This window comes from Biomphalaria glabrata, chromosome 12 (genome assembly GCF_947242115.1).
Source record: "Biomphalaria glabrata chromosome 12, xgBioGlab47.1, whole genome shotgun sequence".
Lineage (NCBI taxonomy): Eukaryota > Metazoa > Mollusca > Gastropoda > Planorbidae > Biomphalaria > Biomphalaria glabrata.
In genome coordinates this window covers 12,594,587-12,601,860 of record NC_074722.1, presented here as the reverse complement: position 1 = coordinate 12,601,860, position 7,274 = coordinate 12,594,587, and positions in this window count along the sequence as shown.

Genomic DNA, 7,274 nt, shown 5'->3' with positions numbered 1-7,274 from the left:
CATGCAAGATTTATCGACCGTCTTTCTCCATTTTTCTCTGTCTTTAACCATAAAGTAGATTTACATTTTTTAAAAAACAAAACGAGCAATACAATTCCCTTTCCAAATCCAGCGAACCTAAGTTTACAATAGGAATTTAACATGTTGCTCATCATTTGTTTCATTTCGGCAGGGGTTTGTATTTTATTCCAACATTCCAAATTTGTATAATTAGATTCAAATAGGAATGGAATTGTGGGCTAAAAAATGTACAAGATGTTGCCTGTGTATCACAGGCATTTGTCCTAGCACATGGAACGAGGAATGTGAGCCTATGTGTATCACAACTTAGCCTACAAGGTGAATAAAGGATAGATCTGTATATTCTTTATTCTATATTACTTACGAAGCCTTTGTAATATAGGCATATGTAGATAAAATAAACTATAATCTAAAAAGCGTATTACCTTGACATCCATGGGCAGGGCCGGTCCTACAGATTGCGGGGCCCTATATGCGAAACGGATTGCGCGGGGCCTAGTCTGGGTAAGATAAGTATAACAAGATTACAAAGACAGTTTATGTGGAAACACAAACTCAAAATCGGCCCCCGAAGTGGTCCACCCAGGAAGGCTTCAATATTTTCAGAAAGAACACCCAAATGAAATTATATCAAAGACAAATGAGATATAAGAATGGAGAAAGAAGGTTGACAGATCTTGTGTAGTGCCCCAACGGTACAGCAGATCAAAGGATAGGTGCAAGTGAATGCAAAGTTAGATGTGAACCTGGCCTAACTAGTTCCCCTTTCAGACCTTGTGGTCTATAGGGCAGATGATGTAAAGTTCATCTGTTTTTGTGGCCTACGGTTAACGAGGGTGTCATGTAGCCAGCACAACGACCAACCGCCTTTACTTTTCCCCAACTAATATCAGGTACCCATTGGAGCTGGGTGGACTCAGAGGCGCCTAAGGATTCCGAAGTTGAAAATCCCAGTCTTCACCAGGATTCGAACCCGGGGCCCCCGGTTCAGAAGCCAAGCGCTTTACCGCTCGGCTACCGCGCCTCTCCTGGCCTAACTGAAGTCTTATAATTGATGTTATTGTTTTGAAAAAGGCTCAATCTCTTATTCGAATTCCCCAAAAAAAAAAAATTAAAAAAATTTCGCAATAACGAAAAAGTTCACGAAAATAAAGTTTACAAGATTACTATTCGTTTTTAATTTAGGTCTAACTTATAATGCATACTAATTAGCTTTTTCTCTTTAAAAAATTGCTTGCATAACTGATTTTAAAAATTAGATTTTTCGCTTTCAGAAAAAAAAAGTAGCCGTTGCATCAGAACTTTGAATGGTCTAAAATATTGTGATGTCGGATGTTCAATATCTTTTCTAGTTTACGAGATCTAAACGGGACAGACGGACAGACGGTCAGACATTTCGCACAAAACTAATAGCGTCTTTTCCCCTTTCGGGGGCCGCTAAAAAGTGAAAATTGAGATTTGATATTAGAAAATAGATTCATCTTTGCATTTATTCACACTTTACTAAGTACAAAATCACTGTCAAAATTAAGTTTACATCTACAGTAGATGGTAGTTTTCTAACAAAAAGCCGATAAACATTCAGATCTGCCTTTTAGATTTACTATCAACTAGCAAATTGTCGCTTTTGATTTTTTTAAGAGGTCGAGATAGACTAAGATCTATATGTCTATACCAGTGACTATTAAACTAAATTAGGTATTTAAACTTCTTGTAATGGTTAAAATTCGCCTTATTGACAATGCCATTTTTTTTTAAATCGCGAGTAGGATTGGCATTTTCCATATTGAAGGACACCCCGAAATGCCAATTTTGTCTGTTTTTAAGGAAATTTCCTTGAGTTTTCAGTAGATTTTAATCATTTCAGATTTTAATGACTTTTTCGTATATTTTGCAATTTCAGGAAAAATAATAAGTTAAAATAGTTTTATTTAATAATTTAAACCTAGAACTCGCGCGGGGCCTATGAAAGTGCGGGGCCCACTGCGGCCGCATAGGTTGCAGTGGCATAAGACCGGCCCTGTCCATGGGCGCCCGCAGGATTTTTTTGCAGGGGGGTGCAAGTTGCCACTCATGGCTCAAAGTCGTAGCTGAAACTTTTTTTTTATTTACAAAGAATATTAAAGAAAAGAAATAGTGCACTACGCCATCCATACACGTGAACAAACTATTTACTGTACATGTTGGTAAGTTCGTGCATTCCGACGGTTGATCAAACAAAAAACGCAAACGCTGCCAAAACTGTCAATAACTTTACTACGGTACTGACTTGCTTCTGGTCGCGATGGACAAGCCGGCGATGAATGCTTATCTGCAGTGCTGATATTCTTCATAATATTGCAACTCATGCATCATTTTAGGATGTAGACAAAACAAGTTGAACTGAACATTATTATTGCTTGAAAAGTGAAAAGTCAATGAAGAAACTAACGAACAAAGTTACGTAATGTAAAGCCGTATTCTGTAATAACTCCCGAAATCCAAACATATGTTTTTTTTTCTCGGTGTGTCTGTCGACTACAAATTCTCGGTAGCACCAACTCAATACCCCCTTGGCCTGCCAGCAGTCTCGCCTTCCTCAAAATGACATCCTTGAAGTGTTCCTCAACATGGCCAAGTTGGTATTTATCTCATTAATGTGACTGCTGATTTGCTGGAGGCCACTTATGCTGAGATGGACAGACTGCAACATCACGGAAACTGATTCATGAAAAGATGAATACTTGACAATTAAAAGACAAATTAGAAACACACGAGAAGCAGGCACGGATTATTCAAATGCAGTTTGTCAGGTTTCACTTAGGCCTATATCCGTTATTTCAAAATACGCCAAACAGTCAAAGATCTTCTCAAAGTTGTGACTTAAAGCGCGAAGGAATTTGTATTTCTCAGTCCATTGTGTCTCACACAAAAGAGGTGCATTTAGCATCAACGCTATCGCTTGGGACTGTTATGGAAGAAATAGATAATCTTCTGGATGACACCGAAAATATTACGTATATCTGAAATGGCATTCAGGTCAATTATAACAAATTTAAGTCTGTGGGACTCGCAACGGACAATGTCTGCTCTAGGATATTTATCATCAATAAGGGGATTCCATGACAGTTTTTCATTTATTATAACACCTAGGTCTTTTGCGTTTTTAGTCTGTGTTACTGGTTTACCATGAATAAGATAAGATATGATAATTTGTATTGGTCCAATCAAATGGAAATTCAGTTTGACAACAGCGTAATTACTGTAGGCCTACAATAACAATATAGATGCAAATACGAACAACATTCACACACGAATGACTTCTATTTACTCGAAGACGACATATAGATCTAGGTCAGCACAACTGAACATCTTTCATGTGTATATAAATCTATAGGTAACTAGATAGGCCTATATGCATAATGATACGTCATAAGCCTATATAAGGCCCCTATATGAATGGGTTTGTGCCGTGGGCGGCCTTAGAAGTGCGCGGGGCCCTGAGCCGTAAGGGTAGACAATATATACCGTACCACATCACGCTAGGTACAGGCTAATCCATCTCTAACGATGTAACAATAACAATTCAGCATGTCCGCCTCTAACATCTGTTTATTTTTGTTACAAAGCATAGAACATTACGTGGTTACTGTTGGCCTACTTTTGGCCGCTTAAGTTTATAAGTATATAATATACTATATTGTTATTTTTCTGCATAAAAGATTGTTCTTTCAAGTTAAAGTTTAAAAAAATACTCCCTATTGACCGCACGATGTCTATGCACAGTAGCATATAAAACACTTAGGCGGAAGCAACCAATCCAAAGAGTTTATTTTGTATATTTGGCAGTAGCCAATACAAAACCCAAAAGAAAAATCTTACTCTGGAATAAATGTAACCTAACACAACTACACCAAGCTGCATTAAACTTTCAACAAACATTCTTATTAGAAAAAGACATTAACCAACCAGTCGATGACCTCTGGAATTTCATTAAAAACCATCTTAAAAGCATTATAGAAAATCATATACCAACTAAATACACATCAAACAAAATAAATAAATGCTGGTTTAATAATAGACTAAAGAAGCTTTGTAAACAGAAGGAAAACCTATATAGAAAATTTAAAGAAACTAATGCAGAAAGGGTTTACAAAAAGTAGGCCTATATAAAAATTAAACACTTAACCCAAAAAGTAAGCAGACAGCTGCAGAGTGAATACATAAACAATGTAATATCTAAAGATAACAACAAAAACCTATGGTCATACATTAAGTCTAAGAAAATGGAAACAACAGGCATAGCGCCATTAAAAGATGAAAATAACATAATACATAATGATAATGAAACTAAAGCAAACATCCTAAACAAATACTTTGCATCAGCATTCTCAGCCCCAGGAGACAAAGACATATTACTGAATTTGAACCAAGTAAACAACATAGAAGATATAGTAGTACAAGAAAATGGAATTCAAAAACTATTAGCCAACACCAAACCAAATAAAGCTTCTGGACCTGATGGTATTCCAGCTAGATTACTCAAAGAACTAAGCAATGAGCTAGCCCCAGTGTTCAAAATACTCTTTCAGGCTTCACTTAACCAGGGCAGAGTACCAAAGGACTGGAAAGAAGCTTAGATGTCACCCCCCCCCCCTATTTAAAAAAGGAGAAAAATCTGACCCAGGAAACTACAGACCAGTATCACTTACAAGCATCACATGTAAAATCCTAGAACACATAATATGTAGCAACATCATAAACCACTTAGATAAACATAATGTCCTCACACCATACCAACATGGCTTTAGGAAATATAGATCATGTGAAACACAACTAATAGGACTAATTGATGATTTTCAAAAGGTTTAGATAATAGTGAACAAATAGATGCTATCTTACTAGATTTTTCTAAGGCTTTTGACAAAGTTCACCACCATAGTTTGCTTAAAAAATTAAAATATTTCGGCATTAATGGTTCACTGCATCAGTGGATTAAAGATTTTCTGATAGGGAGAGAACAAACTGTAATAATAAATGGCTCTAAATCAACACCGATAACAATATACTCAGGTGTACCTCAATGAACAGTCTTGGGTCCACTACTATTTTTAATTTACATAAATGATTTACCAAATTGCATTACTTCAGGAACAAAAGTCAGATTATTTGCAGACGATTGCATAATATATAGAACAATAAAAACAACACAAGACACAGATATTTTACAAAGAGGATTAGATGAATTACAGAAATGGGAATCAAATTGGAGCATGTCTTTCCACCCAGAAAAATGTCAGTTGTTAAGAGTAACAAAAAAAAACTAAAACAAATTAATTCCACTTATCTTATTCATGGCAAACCAGTAACACAGAATAAAAACGCAAAATACCTAGGTGTTATAATAAATGAAAAACGGTCATGGAATCCACACATTGATGAAACTACAAAAAAATCAAACAAAGCATTAGGATTTATTAAAAGAAATTTCTATAAATCAAATAAGAACATAAAACTAAAATGTTATTTAACCTTGGTTAGGCCAATAATAGAATATGCATCCTCCGTTTGGGCCCCTCAACTCAAGAAAACATTAAAAAACTGGAACAGACACAAAATAGAGCAGTGAGATTCATAACAAACGAATATTCACATTTGACTAGAGTAACACCTTTAGTAAAATCACTAAATTTAGAAAGCCTTCAGGGCAGAAGGCTCAAAAGTAAAGTAGCAATCATACATAAAACACTGAACCATAATCTTCAAATACAAAAACAAAATTTAATAAAATACTCTGAAAGACACAAAGATAAAGGCACATTCCTCGTCCCATATGCTAGGACAAATTTGTACAAACACTCCTTCTTCCCTAGTGCTATTAGAACATGGAATGGGTTGCCTGAGCTAGCCAGGAAAACCAGTGACTTGGCAGAATTTAAGTCATTGGTTAATATGCATGACAAAATGCATGACGCGTAGGACGTAATCATCTTCTTTTTTGAAGTAACGTCTGTATTATATAAGATAAGATAAGACGTCTAATCGAATTTTATTTGGAAAAAGTGTAGTGATCAAGTCTGTGACAATAAAATCTTCGATCGCGGGGCCCCCATTAGGTGCGGGGTCTGGGGCGGTTTCCCCACTTGCCACCCCCTAAGGTGTCTTAATTTGAAGTATTGAATTCCATTGCCTTATAATGTGCCATATTGCAGTAATGAACGACTAAAAATAAGAAAATATGCAAGGATACATCCAGTGCTTATTACCTTAGCCCCTTATACTGTAAGGCTGGCGTATGAACTACTTTCGGATAAGTGTTACCAAGAGGGATAAATTTTTATTTACATTATATTAAAAAGAAAAGTTTAATAACAGTCTTAATGCAATTAATAAACTAATTTAGTGTCAATGCGCGATTAAAAAAAAAACGTTGAAAAAGAAGACTAAACGAGCCAAATCTTTTTTACCGTATACTCTACATCAGTGATGCCCAACCTAATTTTACCCGCGGGCCATTATAATTTCCAACACTCATCTCGCGGGCCACATGAACGAAAAGTTATAAAAATAAAATAAAATTGTTCTGAAACTATTTTGGTAGAAACCTATGGATTTGACACTTAATTATTAGGTTATTTGACAATTATATTTTTTACGCGTCAGACAATACCTTACATTCTCTACTTAAATGTGAGCAACACCGGCTCATGTTGCAGTCTCTTTTTGATAAATATTTCCATGGATCCTCCAATATCTAAGCATAGTATTTAACAATTTTTTATTCGCGACTCAAACCAAGAATGCCACCATATTTATTTTATAATGCCGTTTTTAAGTTGTTTTATTAAACAGTCACACTTTCTTTACAAAATAAATATGTTGGCTTAAACAGAAAAAAGTGAGGGCCCAAACGTAGGTAAAGATACATTTTTTCAACCTTTTTTTGTTTGGAAAGTAGATTTCTACACATAGTGCCGACGTTTCGGCGGGCCGGATGGAACCACGTCGCGGGCCGGATCTGGCCCGCGGGCCGTAGTTTGGGCATCACTGCTCTACATCATAATTCTTTTTAAATAATCAGGTTGCTTGTCATATTTCAGCTTAGGCTAGGGATACAATAACTCTCATATTTTACAGTATATATCTACTATCATCTACATATATCTATAATCTATTAAAATTGTTATTATTATTGTTAAAAATAAATAAATGTTATAAAAATAATAAGCTGGTTTACATTTGAACTACAACGAGGAAAAAAACTGTACGTTTAG